The 26072-nt window shown below is 40.4% G+C and overlaps 1 protein-coding gene and 1 pseudogene across 1 annotated transcript in view; both read right to left on the bottom strand.

The window, feature by feature from the left end:
- RSPO3 (R-spondin 3) overlaps nt 1-26072 on the bottom strand; it is a 104641-nt gene that overhangs the window by 56283 nt on the left and 22286 nt on the right. The gene's annotated exons all lie outside the window — the stretch shown is intronic.
- LOC142453078 (caspase-7 pseudogene) lies at nt 17188-21138 on the bottom strand (annotated as a pseudogene).

Here is a 26072-nt window from a genome sequence, read left to right on the forward strand (position 1 = left end):
GGGTGAACCAGAATGATAACTGGAATGAGGGAAAATATGGTTTGATGCCCTTCTAGAAACATAATCTCCCTCTTAGACAATAAGGCACCGTGTCCTTTAGGTGCCAACCAAATCTCTTGACTTGCAGAGTCTGAAACAGTGGTGCCCTGTTCAGGGGTGGTGGCTGACTGCGCTGCTTTGAACGTGTGCTGCTCTTTCTTCACAGTCCTGGTAATGACCCAGTCTCCTGAATCAGGCTACTGAAAGGACTCAATACATATCTCTTAGTGCATCACAGGACTTCTGGCTGTAATTTTTCTCTCTTTTCTGGTTCTCATTCTGTACTGGATTTTAAAAATCTAGGTCTGTTCATATTTCACTCCATGGGCCATCACTCAACTGGTTAGTGATGAACTGGGTTGAAGTCCTGAAAGAGCAACTGGAAACACACACACACACACACACACACACACACACACACACACACACACACACACAGGATTGCTACTCCAGTTCCAGTTCATATATGCATAGGTTTGTTCCAAACAAAGCATACTTAAACATATCTACATGTGCAGTGAAGGACTGCAGACACGTTTTCTCAGTAAACACTTTTCTTTCTCAGTGAGACACTTGTCTTTGTCTCATTAAGTTGCCTTCAAATAGAAGGTCTAATCAAAAGCGTCGCTTCCAAAGAGATCTGCTGAGCCAGTTAAAGTTCATGCAGAGAGGTCAACTCGGAAAAGCTATGAGGACTGCTTCGTGGGATTCCAAAGAGGTAATCTTGGTACATCTTCTCTAAGGACAGAGGAGGAACAGCGGAGCTTATTAGGAAGAAGTTTTAAGAAAATTGAAAATGGCAGTGGTGAGGAAAAGGCCAAGAAAGTTGCACGGAGGCATTTTGAAAATCACGACCAGGAATGCGCTCCAAAGCTGTGGTGGAGAATGTCCTTGGACAACCTTCCTCATCCACGCTACAACCCTGACCTAGCCCTGTCACACTTCTTTTTATTGTCCCAAATCAAAGAACATTTGAATTCCTTGAGGATGTCCAAACGGTCGTTGTGATGTGGCATAAATGGGAGAGCACTGAATTCTTTCGAGGAAGGTTAGCAGTAAGATAGGATTTTTATTATAATACTTTTATATTGATCTTTCTCTGTTTATACTCATGGATCTGTACATACAGTCCAATTGTCATCAATGACCTATCAATATTGACTGTCAGAATATTGATAGTCAAAATATCATTGTTCAATATAAATCCCTAGGAGATTTAGGACTGGGTAGTTTTAGCCTTATTTAAACGCTATCATTAATGCATATTAATTTGGTTCTTTATTTATCTGTGGGTGATAATAAGCACATGCCTTTAATTTCTTCAGCAAAGCTGACAAAGTACACTGGGAGTTAGCTTGAAGAAAATAAATTCTAAGATAGTGTTTTTTTCTATATGCCCTATTAGAAAACAAGAGTTTTACTCTGATCTTTATTATAGGTCGTTTGTCCCAATACTTTCCTGAAATGTTAATTTCACCCGAGTTTACTATATATCCATTACAACCAGGTGTTGTTTGTTAGCGGGTCCGTGCTGACTCATAGTGGCCTTGTGCACATCAGAATGGACTCTGCCTGGGTCCTCTGCCCTGCTGACAATGGTTTCCACATTTTAACCCATTGACGGGCCACTGTGTAGCACAGTTGGGGGTCTTCTTCTCTTTTGCTGTCTTCTTCAGGGATGGTCCTTGCTGGCAGCATGCCCAAAGTTTGTGAGACCAAGTCTCACCATCGGCCCTTCTAAGGAACTTCCTATTTGTTCATTCTTCTGGCAATCCACAGTATATTCAAAATTCGTTACCAACACCAGAATTCAAAGGCATCAATTCTTGTTAGGTCTCTCTTATTCACTGTCCAACTTTCACACACACATGAGGCAACTACAAGAACTGTGCTTTGGGTCTAGCGCCTCTTTGTCCTCAAAGTCACATCTGTGCTCCTTAAACAGGTTTTTTTGCAATAGATTCACCCAATGCAAAACAACATTGGATTGATTGTGGGTTCAAGCAAATGCAATACTTATCTTACCAGTGTTTCCATGTGGGTCATATTGAGTGTTCTCAATAACATGTTCAGTTTTTATCTTATGCTTTTGGAACTATTATGTTTTACTTACTTGGTTCAGAGATTGTGCTAATCTGGCTACTTTAGAGAAACAAATCCACAGAAATTCATGTATAAGAGAGAGTTTATGTAAAGGTTAAGTGCACATCAAGAAAGTATCCCAACCCAGTGCTGCCCAAGCCCACAAGTCCAACATTAACCCATTAACCCATATGTCCAACATTAGTCCACAAAGTCCTCCTCCATCGCACAAAACAGATATGACGATGCTGACTGCAGGAGGAAAGCCGAGGCAGTGAATGTGTAAGCATCTCAGCGCTGGCAGGGGTCTCCACACGGCTGCTCCAGAACCCAGGGCTGCATCGGGGTAGGTCCATGTGGCTTCTCCTTGGGGATGTCTTGCAGGAAGTCAGCCTTGCCAGCTGAAGCAGGGAACTGCTAAGGCAGCTGCACTCTGGTGCGACCATCACAAAGCAAGAGACCAGGAGAAGAACTAGACAGGCGAGGCTCACTGAACCATTTATCCCTCCGCCCTTCAGTTCACCCCACATGTGATTATTGGCCAGGTTGGCACAATAAACTAACGACCTCAGACATGCTCATCAACCCACCCCAAGAACTACTGCTACTCCTTTTGCCAAGAATCTCAACTAGGAAACCTGAGCAAATAAACACAAACATTTGGGATAGTTATGTTTAAGTGGTGCTTCACAACTGTAAACCTGCTGAAGGTCATGAACCAGCTATCAGGTTCCGTGTGTTAGCTGACGGAGCACGGCTAGATGAAATGCACCCCGCACACAGCTGGCGCTAGGCATGGTTTCTTCCCGCAGTGCACTCTCGTCTCACATACGGTGTCAAGAGCTTCATTGTTCTTTTAGGAATCCCAAAAGGAAGCATCGTGACCTTCTGAGAGACAAAGGTTGATGCAAAAGAATCTCAAAGCATCCCAGAGTATTTCTAGAGTTTTGTTAGTACTTGAAGGGCCAGCCTCTTATGGACTTTGCCACTATTAGTTCTAGCTATACTATGATATTTGTTTATTATTAAGTTATTTGGTTATTACTGAAAATATTGAGATATTTGGTTATTACTAAACAAATCCCACCAGGTTTAGTAAGGAGGGGTACCCATACGACCAAATAGCCTTACCAGCGGGGTATATGGGCGAGCTAGAGAGAGGTCATACGGTTGACCAGCATCTTCTGCTTAGAGGAAACCATTGCTGAATCAGCCACAGAAACCACAAGCAGCTCATTCTCATTCCAAGACATTTCGTAAATAAACTGAGGAGATCTGTGGGGGAGGGAAGCCTGCTTTTCGTGTATTGGCTCCTCTGCGGGGTGGGCAGGTCCCATAAATGGCACCGGAGGTTTAGACATTGTAGGACCTGGGGGACTTGTAAGTAAAAACTCCTTTCCAAGAAATATGGTCATTTTTCATGCTTATAGCTCAGCCTTGGTGACTCACATAAAATGTATACATATTTTAAGTGGGAGAAAATCCTAAAAATGGATAATAAAAAGAACACATATGTTTACCATCAGATTGACCCATATTAGGAAGTCAGAAGTGTAGGTTATAACCGGTTTAAAAAATCCTAAGTAAATATTGCCTATTGAAAAGTAAAGGTCAATCTGAAATGAAATCACTCTAAAGTCAGGGCACTAGGTAAGTCTCCCTTAAGGAAGAAGAACCAAACAGGTCTATTTCTAATCAGAGCGATCTCTAAATTGTGCTTGCCAAAGGATACATAATTGGAATCTTAAGCCCCCTAAACATTTTGTCAGATATGACTGCGAATCCATCTAGGATCCAAATAATCACGATTCCTATTCGGAGCCTCAAAACCTGATATATTTTAAAATACACTTTAGTAAAAAATGCCTTTTGGGTATTTGGAAACTTCTCTACAAGAGAGAAGTGCCATATGGCTCCCGCATTGGTAATAGCTTTTGCTGTAGTTATGAGATGTTACAATTTAGTTTGCATAATTTCCTTTTCCTCTAAAATTTTCTATTAATGAAACCGCAGGCACAAGTCACACATTTTGCTATATTTTTCAATATAGTTGCCTGTTTTTCTTTTTCTTTATGTCTTTTTAGGAAAAGACTTGAATAAAAAAGATTTTTTGAAAAAGCTAGAAAGGTAATATTGTTCAAACTTCTAATAGATGTTATTTTGTTTTATTTTTCTCCCTTAAATCAAGGAATTTTAAATTTGGACAGGTACGAATGATGACAAATTTTATATTTTTAGGAAGACCCATGCTATGCTTTGGGAAGAAAAGGTAATTGAAATGGTGAAGTTCAGATTATATGATTTTCAATTTGTTTTACGCGTGGGCTGTGTAGCATTTGCTTTCTTGAATGCTGTGTAAGGATCACTCAAACGATACAGTCAGTATTACACAACTATAGACAAATTTCCCACACTTCATCAGAAGGCAAGAACTTTCACTTTTTATGTGGAAACCACAGAAAACTTTGGACTGGATTGGCTATAACAACCCTCTCAAGTCTAAAATGTTATGCTTCTAAGATAGAAAACATAATGTTACTCTGTAGCACTTCTTTCATTTTCCTATTCCAATATTCACATTTCATTTTTATTGTCTGAATCATATCATATTTTTGCACACATTTTTTCTGACTAGCATTTGTTAGAAGCCATAGAGATAGTGCTGAGGGGATAGATAGAGAAAGCTTCATAGAATAACGAACACTTGACTTCAATTGTAGAAGTTGAGCTGGAGTTTATCAACTCATAAGTGGTGATGCTGTGCATAGTGGAAGGGATACCTGGAAGTACCCAAATTCAGAATGAGGCTGTCAGGAATGCTGTGTGATTCGAGGCCTGAGCTGCACCCAGAAGATTGCGACAATAGAGAAGTCTCTGCTGTGCCAAGGGAATTATACTGTAGAAATGGGTGGTGGGGTCAACCTGAAAAGTAATATGATAAGATGGGTAATGGCAAGGGAATTTCCATAGCAGCACGGTGGGCCTGGAAATTAGAATAAGACAAATGCGTTGTCAAAGCAAGAGGCTCCTGATGGCTTCAAATATGGCAGAGTCAGTTTGAGGTGGTGAGGTAGGGGTGCATGTTAAAATGCTATCAAACGTGGGAGAGATGGAATGTGCGCGGACCAGGAGAGAGAATTTGAGGTGTGTTTCCAATTCCTGCTGGTCACTATGGAGGGCAATAACCTCAGAGGGGAAACGATTGCAGCTGAAGTGGAGTGAAAAGTGGAGAAGAATAAAGAGATCTGAAAAATAAGCATAACTTGAGATTATCAACTTCACAGATTTTGTAAAATATCTGGAAAATGCTGCTTAATAGAGCTTAAAATTTAAGATTGAGGTAAGGGCTGGATTTCTACAAGTGAGCCTCTGGTGAGAGGTACTCAAGTAGAGAAAACTTGAAGGAGGGAGGTTGGGAGTCAGATAAGAGAAATCCAGCCCCCCAATACAGACATTTAACAAGTTAAGATCTTTATCAGATGATTTTAATAATACTTTTTAAAAAATCTCTGTTCCACTTTTTTCCAACCCAAGCTTTTCTTTCAATGTTCAGTAACTGTGGCAACTGCCCTACAAAAGAAGCAAAGGTAGAAACTCTCACAATGATTTATTTGAAGCCTCAGTAAGTGCTTCAAATACACTACTGGTAAAATAGGGAGTTTAGATAAAGAGATAGTACTTAGATCTTAGTTGTCGGGTCTCGGTCTTGGTCTGTGTTAGTAAACTTTAGATGTATTACAGGAGTACGTGTGAGCAGACACATAAACAGAATCCAAGGTAAATTTAAGTGAGGGACTTTTGGATACTAATGTGTCAAATGCACAGAAAAGATCCTGTACGTCTCCCTGAAGATTTTTTTAATGAAGGTTACGTGTATGTGAGAAGAGTACATATTAATATGTCACTTAAAGCAACCAATTTACTACGTCTGGCTGGCAATGCTACCCAAATGGTTCCATTTCTGCCTATAAGGAAGCCTTCCAACTCGATTGCTATTTGATAACTTTGAATTTAGTATGCATAACTGATATGATCGTCTTAAAGGTATGATTGTCATGGAAGTTAGTTCAACAAACCAGTGAGTCCACAGAGTTTTAAATGTTGTTGTGTTTGTCAGGTCCTTTCACGTTGGTTCCTACGCACAACAGAATGAACCACCACCCAGTCCGGCCCCATCCGCACTCTTGTTCTTAAGTTTGAGCCCTTTGTTGCGGCCATTGTTTCCGTCCATCTTTTCAAGGGTCTTCGTCTTTTTTCTGCCCCTCTACTTGACCAAGCATGATGCTCTCCCCTCTCTGTTCCAGAGAATGCTTCTCCTGATAACATGTCTAAAGTATGTGAGACAAAGTCTAGCTTTCCTCATTTCTAAGGAGCATTCTGACTGTTTTCCAAGACAAATTTGTTTGTTCTTTGGGCAGTCCATGGTCCTTTCTATTTCCTTTGCCAGCACCATAACGCAAATCCGTTGATTATTCTTAGGTCTCCGTATTCAATGCCCAACTTTCATATGCGTATGTGAGTGAAAATAGTCTGGCTTGGGTCAGGTTCCTTAGATATCAAAGGAATATCCTTGCTTTTCAACACAGAAAAGAGGTCTTATCTGGCAGGTTTACCCAGTGCAATATGTCATTTGCTCCTTTGGCTGCTGCTTCCATGAGCATTGATTGCGGATCCACGGGAGACAAAACCCTTGACAACTTTGATCTTTATTCCCTTTACTCCTAATTAATCTAGTTGTAAGGATTTGTTTTTTGTTCTTTTACATTGAGCAGTATTCCACACCGAAGGCTGTGGTTCTGGGTCTTCATCAGCAAGTACAACAAATCCTCCCACTTTTAGCAAACAAGGTTGTGTCATCTGCATATTGTAAATAGTAAAATAAAAATAACATGGTGCCCCCTAGTTAATTCCAACGCAAGGTGACCCTACGTGTTGCCTACTAGACTTGTGCTCTATAGAGTTTGCAAGACTGTGACATTTCAGAAGCAGATTGCCAGGTAAAATACTGCCCAGTAAATACAAACGCTTCAGTAATTTATTTTCAATGTTTATGACAAAATAAATGAATTGGAGTAGTGGAAACCAAACTCCATTTCTGTAACACTGTAAACTGCAAAAAAAAATTGCTTTAATTGAACCTTCTTCTAAAATTCAATTATAGCAAGATGTATAGCCAGAATGCTCCTTAGAAGCAAAGATGGTACGTCTTCATCTCATGTACTTTGGAGACAGTTCATGTACTCATGTTATCAGGAGAGACCAGTTCCTGGAAGAAGACCCCATGCTTGGTCAAGTAGAGGGTCAGCAAAATGAGGGAGACCCTCAAGGAGATAGACTGACCCTGGGCTCAAACATAACAATAACTGAGCATGGCACAGGACAGAGAAGTGTTTTGCTCTGCTGCAGATAGGGTCACTAGTAGTGAGAACTGACCTGATGGTGTCTGACAACAACAACAACAACAACAACAACGAAACTCAACTACAAGTGTTCTTTATCTACTAGAAGTTACTACGGGGAAGAAATCCACCATTACATGCTTCCAATGTGCCCTGAGGATCATTTATTTGTGATTGAAGAATTTCCAGAATTACAAGTTATAATGGATTGCAGATTTAGAAAATAGATTTGACTACATTTAAAGGAAGGATCAGATACACAAAGTAATGGAAGGATTATATTATTTAGATAATTTAAAATCAATGAATTCCCAAATTCAATGGAAATTCTTTTCAACCAATGAAATATATATATATATTGTTCTTCCTTAAGAACTTTTTTATTCGCATTATGTACTTCTTTCTCTATGCAGTGGCCTTAGAAATAAGGTAGAAGGGAAGAGCAAAATCTCATAGCATCATCTGCTTTTACAAAAGTATTCACTTGACTATAAACATGTGTATGTCAGACATATAGGTAACCTTGAAAATGTTTTTATCCCAGGTACCATAATAGGGCAAGTATAATGGATTGAATTATTATCCCCCAAAAGGTATATTCAAATCTTAAACTGTACCTATGAATGCAATATAATTGTGAAATCAAGTATTTGTAGATGTATATGAGACATAAATGCTAAAATAGTTCATAATGAAGGTTACCATTTGGTTATACCTTGGGCTATCAACTGCAAGATCAGCTGTTCGAACCCAGCAGTGCTCCAGGGGAGAAAGAAGAAGCTGTCTGTTCCAGTAAAGATTTAAAGCCCCAGAAACTAATGGCATTGTTTGTTTTTTTAAATTGGATTAAGGTGGGGTGTAATCCAAGTCCTGGTAATTTGATAATCTCACTGCCATTGAGTCTTTTCTAGCTCACAGAGACCCCAGGTCGGTTTTTTGAGGCTCTAAATGTTTATGAAAGCAGATAGCCTCATTTTTCTCCCATAAAGAGGATGGAAGATTTGAGCTACTCACTTGTGGTTTACTTTAAAAGTCCAACTTTATCCCAACAGCTCCACCAGGGATTCCTACTATCCTTATATAAAGAGGGAAATTCATACAGGGGAAACAAGGGTGGGTGAGGATGGCAATATTGGGTTACATAGCCAAGACTGGGGTAATACAGACTGGAGTCAAGAAATATTAAGGATTGCTAGCAACCATCAGAAACCAGGGAGAGGCAACAAAAGATTCTTTATTCCGGCTCTCAGAGGAAGCATGGCCTTGTGGAAACTTTGATTATGAACTCCTAGCTTCCAGAACAGTCCTAAGAAATAACTATCCATGTATGGAATGTTAGAAGAGCTTTAAGAACCCCCAATAAAATGATTTTAAAAAGAAAGTAAGAAAGACCTATACAGCTACTTATTGAACAATTGCTCAGTAAAGTGTTTATTATTGGATAAATGAACCAGTACTAGTTGCAACCCAGACTCATAGCAACCCAGAATAGAACTGTACTCTGATTTTCCAATTGCTGATTTTTTTCTGTAGTTAACCAAATATTTCTTCAGGGGCATCTCTGGGTGCACTCCAAGCTCTAACCTTTCAGTTAATAATGATTTGCCCCACCCAGGAACACCCTCAAATGACTAGACAGCAAACATAAAGCAAATCCTCTTTATGTGTGCCTTTTAAAACAATAAGTATATTAAAGTACAAAATATTTAAACTTGAGTGCTTATACTTGCTTTTAATGGGTCATGCCTGTGAACATCTGGTAAAAGAATCAAGTTCCAAATCACATTTTCTTTGAGGATGCTTATTTATGAAACAATCCATTCAAAATAAACTTACGAATGCTATTTACTTCAGTCATCCACAAACTAGAGAAAACAACCTTTTTTGGCGGGGGGGCCAGTTCCTAAATTTGATAGCACTTTTTAAAATACTGTGTCTTGAGATTTCATTGTTTCAGAATCATATTTAGAGTAGAGTATGGTTACTGAATTTTATGAATAATGCTATGGTTCCTCTGAAATGCCTGCTAGTGGTCACTTATTAGAAAAAATATGCTTAATATTTTGAACTACTTGGAAGTCTCCTTTAAATTCTGTGGGGTTGACCCAAGAAGATATTGAGTCTTCGGACCTACAAAATACAGCAAATTGGCTATGACCCCCACAGCCCTTTGGGAAATCTGGAGGAGCAGGTTATTAAAAATACGTACAAAGCATTTTTTCAATGAACAGGGTTTTCTTTTTTGAATGAACAGGAATTTTTATTGGGAAATATCCTAATGTTTAAATTCTTAAACAGTTAATTAAGGATCTATTCATAGTATTCCACTATTATTCTTGATTAATTATAATTTCTGGAAAAGCCTAATGTTTACATCTACAAAAACACACAGATCTTGCTTTTGTTTAAATACTAATTATAATCTAATAATTTGAGTATTTTAATATACCAAAATCTTAATAATTAAAAAGAATGTTTCACCTGTTATTTAAATATATATATATGTACATGTGTGTCAAAGCGAATGTATAGATATTAAATGACCTGTAGGCTTTCGGATAATCAATAGAACCTTCTGTATCTTTTGTCCCACTAAATCAACTTCAAATACTCTGAAGGCTGGTGCCCACAGGAATGGGTTCACAAAATTCCTGAGAGAGGAATGTCCCAGTTGCTGAATGCAGCCCTGTTGGTGATCCACCATTATTATGTGGAGAAACATACTGTTTTAAATGGAAACTATTTCCTTGAGAACTTGGAAAATCTTTCTCTTTCTCTTACTGAATAACAATTTCCTGAAGGGAGTCTAATATTTATATTTTATAAATACTTTGAAATAAAACCACAGCTATAAAACTGACCTAACATTAAGTGGCAGTTAGCTAGACTTTCCACTCCAACAAAACCAGTTCAAAATATTAAGAAAAAGGCTAGCAAATGATGGCAGCTTTAGAATTCCTGAAATCCAAGAGCTGCTGCCTACGTGGTAACCGGCTGCCCACTAGCTCGCTGTGCTTGTCTCCATGCTGTGGAATCAGACACGAAACCAAAGCTGATTGCGCCATGTTCGGATGTAATGGGGATACAACGATTAATTGATTCAACACAATTTCACGAGTGCCTACTACATGTCCAGCATTACGTATGGTGCAGAAAGTGCAGGGGTAGACAATACATCCAGTTCGTGGCCTCGTGACGTTAATTGGTTCATAACCAAGTAAGCGAAGAACTAAATGACTGAAGGTTGTGATGGGTCTTAGCAAGAAAGAACGTACGGGCTAACTCCAAATAACTCACTGCCATCGATCGAATTGATTCGGACTCAAAGGTGAGAGTAGAGTTGAGCCTGGGAGTCTCCGAGAATAAATCTTTACAAGAGTAGAAAGTCTCATCTTTGTTTTACAGAGTCACTGGTGGGGTTTGAACTGCTGACCTTGTGGTTAGCAGTCCAACAAGTAATCCACACACCATCAGGGCTGGACTGCTACTTTAAATACGGTGGTCAGGGAAGGAAGGGCCCTTTTAAGGAAGGTAATCTGTCGGAAAGCGATGCCTTCGGTTGCCTCCTGCGAGTGTACAATGTAAGGTACGGAGTCAGCACGTCAGCTATTGCTAAGGGTGGAACAACTCCCCGAATCCAAGTTGCCCGGCTCTGGATTGGAGGTGAATAGAGGACAAGAAGGGGTCGGTAACGGCAGTCAGCCAAGAAAGCTGGAGGAAGAAAATTCCAGGCAGAGTCAAGAGTCAGCAACTGCAAGAATTTTTAGATTGTGGAAAAGAATTGGGCGTGAGGAGTACCACAGGGGAACCAATGAGCTTGCAGCGCTCGGAGTGGGGTGACATGGTTAGAGAGGGAAGCTAGACACGCAGTCTATCCACACACATAGACCAAGGTAACTCACCTGGATTTTAAGCTAAATGCATTTAGAGCCAGCGCTTTAAGTAACTACCAGACACCCCCTGCCAGCTAGTCAATTCTGACTCACAGTGACTTTGCACTGGGCTTTGTGGCTGTAGATCTTTACCAGAGCTCATAGCCTCGTCTTTTGTCCGTGGCGTTACTGGTGGGTTTGAACCTTGGACCCGGAGTTAGAAGCAAAGGGAAAACAAAAACTTCTGCGTGATATTGCTATGGAGTCTGATTTCTGCTAATGTTATGAATGTTGTGACAGTATCTTCTCTCTTATGAAAGCAGGCTTCCTTACTACTTTTTATATTAGAGGAGAACATTGCAACTAATCACAAACTTAGGGATTTGTATTCGGACGCATTCTTTGAAGAGACCGTGCGCATTGATCTGCGTGCTCTTTACTCCTTGCGAACATTGCCTTTTTCCTCTGTTCCTCTCCATCTTCCTCGAGTCATCGTGTTAATTTGCTTTCAGGTTTTAACTTTTCATGCAATTTTTTTGGAGTCTGGGGGTGAGCGGTAGCCTGAAGTAAACCAAAAAAGTTATTAAATAGATGAGGCCATAAGACCAGAGAAAGTGAATTAGAAAGTAAAAGCAAACGAAAACAAAAAAACCCTAACATCTTGTCTACCATATTTTCTTGTACTTTTCTGAATTCTTGCCATTAGCAATTAACGTTGGTGCAGTCTAAATAATTTATAGCACCAACACTATGGCTTTCACTTCTAATATAGCCCCCCTTTAGGAATCTCAATATTATATTGTTTATCAAATATATTTACAACCTATGAGCTAATAATTCCAAAGTCGAGTTTTCAAAAGGGAAAATCGTATTAGTTTTCCCCATGACCTGTCAGATTGGTGCAGTTAATTCTGTTGCTGAAACCATCGAAAAGCATTTGTAGAACCCAAACTACAGAGGACGTTTAACACTCCCTCCCACCCCTCCTACGCCCCCGCCATCATTCTAACCACAGGTAGAAACATTTATCATAAAGTTGGTGCTCTCTGTTGCCGGTGTAAGATGTACTGAGTCAGCATGCCCAGCTGTTGCTAAGCCAGGGACAGCCTTCCCCGTCTCCAAAGTTGCCAGGCTCCCAAGTGGAGGTGAATAGAGGACAAGAAGGGGTGGGTAGGGGTAACAGAGACCCAGATTCTGCAGCGAGCCAGGACCTGTTGATGAGTTAGTAGGTGGTAATACCAGCGTTTTGGAGCAGACAGATCCAACAGTGTTCACCAACAGTGGGCATCATTATGTACCCTGCTAGGCCTCCAGCAGCCATTCCTCTTTTTTTTGGAGGGAGAACTAATTAGAAATCAACATCAACAGAAAATGTGATAGTTGACTGGTAATGGAGCTGCACGGGTGTGATTCCACAGTTACCAACTTTGCATTTTGAGCAAGACAAACTTCAGTTTGTGCTAAAAACAAACTCTTCTTTGTTATATTTTGAATAAACTTGAATCTCCTCACCACATCGCATATTAGAGTAGCCTATCTGATGGCTGGAGTCTTAGCATAAGCAAACAGCAGGCGAGGGACTTGAGGTATTTTAACAGGCACAAGAAAATGTGCAAATGGGGAGTGCACCATTAAAAAAGCCAGCTTCACGTGTCACATCGAAAATCTGGAGCAGAGACCGTAAATGGGCTTTTCTTTCAGGTGCACAAAAATGCTGGCAGAAGGGGCACATGCTTGCACTTTGTGAATATGGCTTTGTTTTTCATTATGCATGGCCAGCTAGTTCGGAGACAGACCCTGCATACTGCAGGAGGAAGAGGGGGGCTGGGGTGTGTGCCTCTGGCTTTGGACTCCGATGGAGCCCGGTTTTGAAGCCAGTTCTGCTGGTTACTAACTGAATACAAAACATCTATCTCTTCATCCAGCTATTCATTTAAAAAATTACTCAACGTGCAGGCACTGTGCTGTTAGTGAGCACACAAAGAGGAGTAAGACCAATAGTCTCTGTGGATGAGTTTGCAATCTGACTATTCCTTTAGATAAAAGTTGCTTAACCTCTTTGAGCCTAACCTCTTTCTCGGTAGCGTAGGACTCTCTACTTTGATAGAGATTGAGAGAATGTGTAAAACAGGTATCAACTGCTAAGTGCCAGGGCCAGAGGAGTTGATTCTAACTCAGTTGGTACAAATGTCACAATTTCAGAATCACATCATTATCATCTTCACACATAGGTATTGATTCATTGATTACTGGTAGTACTCTTCCAGAGACTTGTCATACAGGGATAGAAAACAGGGTCTTTGAAGCTAGAAGCTTATCAGTTAGTATAGTACCATATACTCGAGTATAAGCCGACCCGAATATCAGCCGAGGTACCCAATTTTACCACAAAAACTGCATTAAAAATGTGCTGAAAAAACTCAGCTTATACATGAGTGTATACAGTAAATGTTTTTATATTCTAAAAATTATAACTATATAAAATAGAAAGCTCAAGAGAAATCAAGTGACTGAGGTATTTGAAGACTAGAGAGAACAGTTAGGAATGGCTACGGGGCTTGACGGAAAAGAAAACCTTTCCTAAATGGAAAAAGAGAATGTGTGAAACGTTTATGTAGACATACCTAAAGCGTATCTAAAGAATAACTTAGTGTGGATAACTGTGGAATTTAAGAGTCTCATAGAGACACCATGCTTATGTGCCGAGCTGCTAGAAGGCTGGGGATCAGAACTCACCTGAAGTTCTGTTGACCAGATCCCATAAAGATCACACCCTAGAAAAACCCATGAGGCAGATCTATGTCATAGGGGTTCGTCTTCAGAGTCAAATTCATTTGATAGCACCTAGGAGCTCTGGTGGGATAGTGGGGGTGATACAGTTGGGTCCAACAGCAAGGGCAGCAGTGGGAACCCACCAGCCCAAGAAGCAAGATGAGGGTCTCTGTTCCCATAAAGATTTAGTTTCAGCCTCAGAAGTCTGCAGCGGCAGTTCTACTGAAGTTATGGGTTCTTATAGGGTTGCTATGCGTAGGAAATGACTGGGTGGCAATGAGTTTGACTTTTTTGGGTAATCAGACAGCTAATTAACTTTCAGCTAACTAGTTTTTGGAACTTTAGAGATATATAGTTCAAACTGCTGCTTAGAACATTCTACTCGACCATATGTACTAAAACAGTTCCTTTGATTGTTGAGGACATGCCCTATAATCTCTCACAGCCAAGCTTACTAGAACCATCCTGATAAAGAAAGGGAGTCTGACACCCAGGACATCCTGTGTATCACAAAGATCATTCAGCAAGTGTTTTCCTTTCCCCCTAAGACAGTGTGTCAAACAACTGCTTTGACAAACATCTACTTTGGATGGATGGTTAAGTAAAGCCTTGGCATTTTATGGAGAGAGAGGTGGACATGACAATGTAAAAGCAGTATGTTCAATATCATCTAAAAGACCTTGTAACAAAGGAAGCAACTAACCACCTGGAAGCACCAGGTGGTGCTTCTTGACAGACATAACATTCAAATTTGATTTTGAAAAATAAAGGGTATATGAGGATGGGGAAATAGATCTATGTGCATATATTAATGGTTTAGTAATAAGGTAGCAGAAGGACATTGGTCCTCCACTCAAGTACTCCTTCAATGCAAGAATACTTTCTTCTATTAAACTGACATTCTATGATGCTCACCTTCCCGACACAACCACTGAAGACAAAGCGGGTAAATAAGCAAATGTGGTGAAGAAAGCTGATGGTGCCCGGTTATCAAAATATATAGCATCTGGGGTTTTAAAGGCTTGAAGGTAAACAAGGGGCCATCTAGCTCAGAAGCAACAAAGCCCACATGGAAGAAGCACACCAGCCTGTGTGATCACGAGGTGTCAAAGGGATCAGGTATCAGGCATTATCAGAAAAAAAAAATCTTACCATAATGAATGAGGGGTGGTGTGCAGAGTGGAGACCCAAAGCCCATTTGTAGGCCACTGGCTATCCCCTTACAGAAGGGTGTCGGGGGATGACGAGCCAGTCAGGGCGCAATGTAGCAACGATGAAAAGCACAACTTTCCTCTAGTTTCTAAATGCTTCCTCCCCCCCTCCCACTATCATGATCCCAATTCTACCTTGCAAGTCTGGCTAGACCAGAGGATGTACATTGGTGCAGATAGGAGCTGAAGGCACAGGGAATCCAGGGCGGATGATCGCCTTCAGGACCAGCGGTGTGGGTGGCATTATTGGGAGGGTAGAGGGAGGGTTGGCTGGAAAGCAGGGAACCAATTACAAGGATCTACATGTGACCTCCTCCCTGGGGGACGGAAAACAGAAAAGTGGGTGAAGGGAGACGTCGGACAGAGCAAGCTATGACAAAATATTAATTTATAAATTATCAAGGGTTTATGAGGGAGGGGGAGTGAAGAGGGAGGGGGAAAAATGAGGACCTGATGCCAGGGGCTTAAGTGGATAGCAAATGTTTTGAGAATGATAAGGGCAATGAATGTAAAAATGTGCTTTACACAATTGATGTATGTATGGATTGTGATAAGAGTTGTATGAGCCCCTACTAAAATGATTAAAAAAAAAACATTAACAAAATAATAGAGCTGACATTGCTGAAAAGCAAAAAGAGACAAAAAAGAAAAATAAAGGGAGGATATATAATTTAGAATCAGATATATAATTTAGAGAAAATGCTTATAGGCAAATTAGTGACATGATCTAACTTGGTTTTCAGCATATATTTTCAGGGTTTAAAAGAAGGTTCTTCTGGGAGGAGAGACTAAAACTTCAGAGGGTGGATTTGATGTTAAGCAATATTTCTGACATTGCTATTTGCGGAATAGAATAGTGCTGATGGGATGGGACAGAGGGGTGGGTGGAATTCTAAGGCTATTTCCAAAGAATTTTCAGGATTAATAAACTATTTCAAATGGGCAAACAGTACTACTAAACATTGATTCTGGGCTTCTAACTAGGGGGTTTGGACAATAAAAAAGTTAAAAAAATGATGCTCTTAAATGATATCCAGATATCCAATTAAAATATAGGTGATTAGAGGAGGGAGAACAGCAGTTAGAAATGCTTATTTCATTTTGAGGACCTGAGAACTTAGATCTGTCTTAGTTCTTCTTGGTACTGCATATACAGAGCACACTAGTAGGCACGAGTAACAGGTCCACAATAAATGGGAATGAATATGTGAACCCTCCATTTCACATATTTTAAAAATAAAGACCTATGGAGGTTAGTGCCTTGACTATCGCACACTAGGTAGTTTAATTATATTTTTGGATCATTCTCTGATGTTCAGTTCTGGATGAATGGTCAGCATAAAGACAGGACCTGGGAGTTTAGTCATGAAAATGATCCAGAGTAGGAGGACAGGCACCTGAAATTTTTATTTCTTTGTTTTTCCACCTTCTCCCATTGGATAAACCAAAATTTCCCGTGGTCCATAATAAATAGTCACTAGATACTGCTTTTGTTGTTAGGTGCTGCTGCGACAGCCTGACTCATGTGACCCTGAATACCACACAGCAAAATACTGCCTAGCCCTGCACTGTCCTCAAAAGTAATCTATTTAGTTATTTATTCTTAACATCAAGAGACCATTGCTAAATCATCTAGTGGCTGAAAAAAGAAAAATCAGAGAAACATTAAGAAAGACAGCACCAAATGTTTCTTACATTTGATCGATCGATTTCCCTAAAATTACCATCCCTTAGAAAATTTGGATAATTTAAGAACCTCCAAAAATCGAACTGATTCATGAAGAGATGATGGATGCGTACGTAGTTTCTGGGCTAGATGGCACCCTGGGGGGTGTTTTTTGTTTTGCTGACGTAGACTTCTTTCGTGAGCATGGAGACGATACATGGGATCTGCTTCTTTAAGTGGTGGCTGGGGTGTCCAGGGTGGGATTCATAGTCCCTGGCCACCTGACAGTGCTCTCTTGTGAGGATCTGCATGATCTCCAGGGTTTCTCTGTGCTCGTTCAGGACGGAGCAGAGGCCTGCACAAAGCAGGAAGCTCTTCCCCAGCTCCTCCAAGAGGAATAGCCTGGGACGGTGGACTAAGCGATGAGAAAGTCAGCCTCCACGGGGATCTTGTACTGGGAACCAGCATCAGCTTCACCCACAGTGCCTGAGTTGGCCTGGATCGCATCATCCAAGTCTGGATGAAGAAGAACTTGGGTTTCCCTAAAAGCGTTCTGTCACCGCTTGAAAGCAGGAGGTCAAATCCTTGATGAGGGCCCTTCCATCTGTTCCATTCCATAACTGTGGTTCTCTCCTCCATGGCTTAATAGGATGCAGACAAAGCTGGCAGAGTGCGTGCGGTCCTCCTCCGCGGCTTGTTTAGCAAGGCCTCCATCGTGTCACAAGAGCAGTTGTTGCTGACGGGGGCACTTGAAAAGGGACTCGGCGTCTTGGTCTGTCCCGTGCCTGTGGCCATCCCTGCTGTCTTATCGAAGTGCTTGTTGATGATGCATTTGCCCAGCTTCTTCTTCTTTTAAAAATCATTTTATTTGGGGATCATACAACTTATCATAATGCATCCATCCATCCATTGTGTCAAGCACATAATCAAGCAAGGTTATCGCAACTGCATATCATGAGTTGTTAATCTGCTTTCCTCCAATCCTCATGTCATGTTATTCTTCATGGAGGCCAGCGTGTTGGACTGCTACCCAGCCTGCAGAGTGAGTAAGTATGAGGAAAGGATGCAACACCGATGTACATCTTTCCCGATTTTAAGCAATGCAGGTACCTTGTTCTGTTCAAATGTCTGCCTCTTGACCCATGGACATGCCCTAGTAAGTGGTCTGCAATTCCCATTCTTCACAATGATATATTTTTTTGTGGTCCACACAGTAGCATGCCTTTGCAAAGTCAACAGAACACAGATGGCTTTATGATATTCTCTGTGGTCGACGTCACTCATGACATGTCCAGACGGAAGCCAGTTTGACTGGCTGGCAGTTTCCTGGTGATGTACAGTAGCAACCTTTTTGGAATGATCTGCAACGCAATTTTACTTGCAAGTGGTCTTATTTTCATTGTTTGATGCTTTCCAAACTCTGTTGGATCCTCTTTCTTTAGAATGGGCACAAATATGGATCTCTTCCATTCGGTTCATAACTGCCTTCCAGATTTCTTGGGATTAGTGTTTCCGGTGTTGCATCAGCCATTCCAGTTGGTATTTTGTACATTTCTAGAGCCTTGTTTGTCAAGAATGCCTGCAGTGCAGTTTAGGCTTCTTTCTTCGGTACCTTGTTTTTTTTTTTTTTTCTCTTTTCTTCTTTTACATTTTATTAGGGACTCATACAACTCTTACCACAATCCATACATATACATACATCAATTGTATAAAGCACATCCATACATTCCCTGCCCCAATCATTCTCAAGGCATTTGCTCTCCACTTAAGCCCCTTGCATCAGGTCCTCTTTTTTTTTCCTTCCTCCCTCCCCATTCCCCCCTCCCTCATATGCCCTTGGTAATTTATACATCGTTGTTTTGTCATATCTTGCCCTATCCGGAGTCTCCCTTCCCCCCGGTACCTTGTTTTCTTGCTCATACACTACCTCCTGAAATGATTGGCTGTTGACTAATTATTATTGGTGCAGTGATTGTGTATTAATTTCTTCTACCTTAATTTGATGCTTCCTGGACTGTTCAACATTTTGCCCGTAGAATCCTTCAATAAGGCAACTTCTCATAAAACTTAGTTTTTCTTTAGTTCTTTCAACTTGATATACTAAACATGCTCTTTTTTTTTTTTTTTGGTTTTCTAACCCCAAGTCTTGGCACATTTAGTTATAATATTTTACTTTGCTTTCTTGAACTGCCCTTGAAATTTTCTGCTCAGCTTTTTTACTTCTTCATTTCTTCCCCTTGCTATAACACCTCTATGCTCAAGAGCCAGAAGATATGATAAATTTATTGGCAGATTCTCCATCTGTTGGAGAGAATATATGCTAAAACAATACTGAACTTATCTGTATATCAATGATCAGGAATGAAACCAACAGAAGAACTGAAATATCAAGTGAATACTTAAATTTCAACAAAAATAGTTCATTAAACGTTGTCTCCTATTACTCTTATTAATTCTTTACAAGTTGTTTTAGCTATACAAAAATAGGTTATTTTTCACTGTGTTATTATATATGGATCAAAGTAAGTTCAAGTAAACCCCAAAAGTTTTCATGTAGTGGCAACCCTAATATTTTTTTATTCCTCAAAATGATTTCCAAAGTCAGGGACTGTTACAATGACGGCACAGACTAATGAAAACAGTAACCACCTTCCCTCATCATTTCACATGAACTTTGCATCCTTGGAGAATATTCTGACCAAGGAAACTTGCTTGCCATCTAGAAATATTTTGACTCAAATTTTCAAATCTTCCAATGTGATGTTGACAATCATTTGGGCCCTCATTAGATCCAATAGTTTACATCTCTAGGATAAAAATTATCCCACAAGATTGGGTCTGTGTTTCTGTCAGTTAGCGACTCTACAAATGTGGCAGTTTCAAATTCAAAAATAATTTACATTTGATGCATAAAGAAATTAATTTGTTGCTACTAAGAATTCCTACACTAAAGGTCTTAGTACAATGATTTGCACCTAACAAACATTAGCATGCAACAGAAGTCTCTGTGGATTCATTACATTCTAAAAAGGAAGTTAATTTTGAAACTACCCGTAGGAATTCTCAAATCCTTTGTTTTTTATCTTCTGCAAGCTTTCATTTTTACACACCACTTAAGTATTGTTTCATTTTACCTGGATATAAAATCACTACAATTTAAAATTTTGGTTCCATCAGTCAATAAATTTGATTAATTAAAAATATAAAATTTATAAAAGTAAGATTTACAATTCACTTTGAGCATTAGCACAAAAACTTATATTTGAATGTTAGTAAGTAAAATAATGGATTTAACATGTAATTGAATTCCTCAGATCTGAGATAGCAAAAAGCAATAATACTTCAAAGGCTGTTGGAAGTTATTTCATACATTTGTCCCATGATATTTGTTGGTGAGCCCTTCACAGATCGCTGTGAGTGCTTTTCTTCTTGAAATAATATTTTAAAATGTGGACACTCACTTTTCCTCCTTTGATGCTACATCAGCCTGCTGCTGATACCAGACAGAGGGGAGAGCAGTCACGAAGAGCATGATACAAATACAGGGGCTTAATCTAAGGACACATTCTGTTTAGCTTTGTGTGGGACCAGACACATCACAAGTCATGTGACTGTAATGCCTCTGACACATCCTTATGTGATGAACAAGAAAGAACTCAATATACCAGCACATCCAATTGGTCGAAAAGGAGAAAGAAATTATAATTGTTATTGAATATAAGATCTATAGAGTGAAATCAATTTCATTTCATGCCATGCCAATTTCTTTCTACTGTGGTACTTGTTTTTCCTTGTGTCCTGTTGATTAGCATCTTTGGTGCCCCTGTTTTGAAGATGTCCTAAGTATGTGCTTCCCTTGCTTATTGGGTATCCTTTCACCATAGGTATCCAATTTGTATGCTGAACGAATAGTCTGAGAACCTATACCGTATGATGGAGACTGTAGTATCAGGATTGGTGTTTATGAACAACGTTCAATATACAGATATAACCTTACTTACTGAAAGTCCAGAGGACTTACAGCACTCACCGATCAAGATCGAAGACGACAGCCTCCATGGTGCATTATACCTCCATGTAAAGAATCTAAAAGTCATCGTAACTGGAAAGAACCTTATTGGCCCATTGGTGAAACATTCAGCAGCTAACCACTCCCTCTATGGGAGAAAGATGCTCAGCCTGCTTTTAATAAAGATTTACAAACGGACCAACAAATGACAGTTTGATAAGCAGAGAAACTATGAAAGTTGTCAAGGATTTCAAATGACATCTTGCAAAGATCTCTTTAAAGCGTGAAAAGGAGAAGGTGGACTTAACCCATGGCATGATATTTTCCTCACATACATTCGAAGCTGCACAGGAAACAAGAAGCACCTGAGAAGAAATTCTACATGTGAACATATGGTGTGGGTGAAGAATGCGGACTATTCCATGGATTTCTAGAAGCACAAACACGAGTGTCTTGGAAGAAACTTAGCCAAAACCGTCCTGAGGATAACTTCGTCTCAATTACTTTGAACTTGGCATTAAGAAGACTAAGTCTCTGGAGAAGGACTGTGTGCTCGGCAGTGTCAGCCAAAGAGAAGATGGCTCTCTATGAGATGTAATTACACGGTTGGCTGAATGGGTTAAAATAAATTACTTTGGGGTGCTTTGGCTGGCGTGGAAACTGGCGGCCTGCGAGGCTGGAACTTCAGCGCAAGCTAAGTTAACACTCTTGTGCTCACTCGCCAACGAGGGCAAATGTGGAAGCAGAAACAACTAGGATCCGGGAAAACGCCGCAGATCCCCCAAGCCCTAGGGACGGTTGCCCCATATCGCCACGCGACAGTGACACACATGGCTTCCGGCGCTTACCTCTGAGGCTTTTAAGAAAGATGGCAGAGAATCAATACTCTATTGTGAAGGCAGCTGGAGACTGATGGAGCCAGAGCCCTGAAGCTGGAGGAGCCACATGGAGGCCCACACCAGTGCTGAGATGCTTCCACCACCACTGGATCCACGGGACTTTCCACCCACTGGCCTGTGATCTTCCTGCATTCAGCATCACTGCAGGTGTTGCGTGAGTCTGAAGAGGAATTTGTAGACTAGTATGGACATATGGACTAACATCGGACTTAAGGACTTGATCTGGACAGGGCTGGGATATTTTCTTAATGTACAATTGCTCTTTGATATAAAGCTCTTTCTTATACACATATGAATATCCCTGGATTTGTTGCTCTAGTCTACCCAGATTAACATAATAACTTACAATGCATATTTCCCAATATTGAAATTGCTTTATGCATATTCCTAACTTAGTGGCCCACACTGCACATAAGTATACTCATTTTCATCCCTAAAATAATTCCAAACCTCCAGAATACAACAGTGATTCAAGAAAGACTTAATTCATTATCTATATTATGTATGGAAGTAGATGTTCAGCAGTGTAATTGTGATGAAATAATTAAGGAATTTGTAAGAGCGAAGAATAGAAACGTTTAACATGTTAGAGATGAAAGAGCTATCGAAAAATAAAATATTGTAATTTGTTGTATTTGCTTTTTATCACTAATTATCTATTAAAGTCCATTTTTGTTTATTACTTAACAATCACAGCATTTATCATGAAACAAACATCAAAACTGAATTATGAGTCCCATATAGGAAAACTGGTCACTGTTGATATTCCATTGTATATGATCAACAGAATTTTATATTAATGGTTGAAACAACTAAATCCACAGATTCATTTTCTTCATTGCTGACTATGTGAAATATTCTATTGTTGGTCTTTAAAAATATGATCTATAGTAAAAATCTTACTACTCCACACCCTTAAAATTTGTAATCCACTAGATGACCTCTTTCCATAAAGTACCACACCATTTGTGTGATCACTCTTACAGTTGTATTTAAAAGAAGTTACATCAAGGATAGCCAGGACACAGATATACATGTATCTGCAAAAGAACTTCAAAACGCTCACGGAAACATTTTGATAATGGGACGTTCTTGCACATACCTCACATGTATTATTCAAATGGGCTAGTGGGCAGAGGAGGATGTCCCGCGGATTCCGAGTGTTTAGGGCTCTCGCATGCTTTAATCGAGGCCTAGATCCAAATACGGCACACTCCTTTTGACTTTAAGCCATGCCTGTATTCCCTTGTTCTGTTCAAGTGACTGCCTCTTGGTTCTCATGAGCACAATTAAATGTGCTAGAGTTACTATTCTTTGCAACGTTAACCATAGCTTCTATGATCCACACAAGCCAATGCCTTTGCAGGGTCAATGAGACCTAGGCAAACATCTTTCTTGCTTTCTCTCAGCCAAGGTCTATCTGGCACCAACAATGATATCCTTCCTTCCATTTCAGTTGTATTATTTTGTTCTGGTCCTTAATTATTTTGAGCCCCTGTTTTTCATTTTAAAAAATTGGTTAATAGTATCTGTATCAGGAAATTGTTTACAGGATCACATGAGATGACATATGTAAAATACCTGATACCTGCCTTTTTTTCTCCACCTTAAAACTGTTCATATTGATGACAAACAAAACAAAATAATTCAAATTATTTCAAGACTCTAAATTTTGACAACTGTCACTTTTGAGTGCATCAACTGATGCTGGTAAAGGTTCATTAACAAACTTATGTAAGACATCCAACTAGCTTTCTGACACACACTTGTAAAACTGATGCTTTAAGATCAGCTTCTGTGCTCCACGTAGTGGTCAAGGGGTTACAATAAAAGGTTTAAGCAATGCTCTCGAGAGATGGATAAAAGTGGATTATTTTTAATACATCTTAGTACAATAATACAATATCTTACTGTTTGCTTAGTGTAAGTAATTCCAGTTGGTGAGTAGGCGTGAAAGTTCAACTATAGATATCAGTCAGAAAACCAGTGCCAGGGAGGGGATGGGAGGACTGATAGGGAGTGGCCAAGGGCAAGGTAACTGAGAGGAATTACTGAAACCAGAATGAAGGCTGAACATGGTAGTGGGACAGGAGGAAAGCGTGAGGAAATAGAGGAAAGGAGTAGGAAGCAAAGGGCATACATAGAAGCCTAAATACAAACATGTATATATTTATGATTATGGGGGAAATAGACCTATGTACATGTATTTATAGGCTCAGTAGTAGGGTAGCAGGTGGACATTGGGCCTCCTCGCGCACACTCCCTCAATACAATAGCACCTTGCCCAGCTAAATGGTCATTCCATGATACCCACCTTCCCGACATTATCACTGAAGACAGACGTGTGCATAAGCAAACGTAGTGAAGAAAGCTGATGGTGCATGGCTACCAAAAAGATATACCATCTGGGGTCTTACAGGCTTGAAGGCAAACAAGCGGCTATCTAGCTAGGAAGCAACAAAGCCCACAGAGAAGAAGCACACAGCTAAGTGAATACAAGGTGTTGAACGGACCAGGTAGCAGACACCCAGGGACAAAAACCATCATTGTGTGATCACCTTCCTCACATAAACACTGAAGACGAATGTGTGCATAAGTAAGTGTGATGAAGAAGGCTGATGGTGCCTGGCTATTGAGAGATATAGCGTCTGGGGAGTTAAAGGCTTGAAAGTAAACAAGCGGCCATCGAGCCCAGAAGCAACAAAGCCCACATGGAAGCAGCACACCAACATGATGTGTGATCATGAAGGGCAGAGGGGACCATGTTTCAAACAACAAAGGTGGGGTGTGAAAAATCACATCACTGTGAATGAGGGGAGTGCGTGATGGAGACCCAATGCCCATCTGTAGACAGGTGGACATCCCTTGCAGAGGGGTAGTGGGGAGGAGATGAGTCACTCAGGGTTCAGTGTAGCAACAGTGAAACTCAATACCTTCCTCTCGTTCTTGAATGCTACCTCCCCCCCACCCCCCCCAATTATCATGATCCCAATTCTACTTTGCGGACCTGGTTAGACCAGAGGATGCACAGCGGTGCAGTAGGGATCTGGAAACACAGGGAATCTAGGATGGATGACCCCCTCAGGACCAGCGGTGAGAGTGGCGATACCGGGAGGGAAGGGGGTGTAGAAAGGGAGAACCTATCTCAGGGATCTACATGTAACCTCCTCTCTGGGGGATTGGCAACAAGAAGGTGGGTGAAGGGAGACACCAGGCAGTGTAAGATAACATAAAATAATAATTTATAAACTATTAAGGGTTCATAAGGGAGGGTGAGCTGTTTCTAGGAACCCAAGTGGAAGGCGAATTTTGAGAATGACGAGGGCAACGAATGTATAAGGGTGCTTTACTCATTGGATGTATGTATGGATTGTGATAAGAGTTGCATGAGCCCCAATAAAATGATTTATAAAAAAAAGAAATCAGTCAGTGTGCTGAAAATGGAAATTCACACAGCCAAACTATGCTACTCTATTACAAGCTTTACCTAACAATGCCAACTACGTTTATAGTGTGCATAGCATTCTTCCTGTGACTGTCACCAATGTCGTGCTAAGTGATCACGCCTACTTGTAGGTCATAAATTGTGAGACAAGAAAGATCTTGGGAGGTCTAATAATTCCAGTCCTTTCATTCAGTTGATCAACCACCCATCTTCCTGATTCATCCTCACACGCTTGCAGTATTTCTGCTTTCTAGAGAAAAAATATCTGTGCATTAAACTCACTTGTAAGCTCCTCAGTAATTTCCAAGTGTATTTAAACATGCCTGAAGATGAAATATTATACAGATTATCAAAGATATCTAAGTTCTCAATTAGTTTTCACTGAATATTGTTTTTTCAATTTGTGCTCCATGTTTCTTCTCTTGCACTACGGCAAGTGCTGCGAGAGCAGGTTTCACATGTGTTTCACTCTTGCGACCGTCTCATTCCCTGCCGTACAGTCAATCGTACGCTCAGTGAACCTATAGGGTACGTGGAACTGCCCCTGCGCATATCTGAGCTTATAGATATTTACCGGAGCAGGGAGCCTCGGTGTTCTCCCTCACAGCACTTGTGGGTTTCAAGGGCTAAATTTGTGGTTAGCACCCCAGTGAGGAACCTGCTATACCGTTAGGTCTC

The sequence above is a fragment of the Tenrec ecaudatus genome, chromosome 7 (assembly GCF_050624435.1).
Source record: "Tenrec ecaudatus isolate mTenEca1 chromosome 7, mTenEca1.hap1, whole genome shotgun sequence".
Classification (NCBI taxonomy): domain Eukaryota; kingdom Metazoa; phylum Chordata; class Mammalia; order Afrosoricida; family Tenrecidae; genus Tenrec; species Tenrec ecaudatus.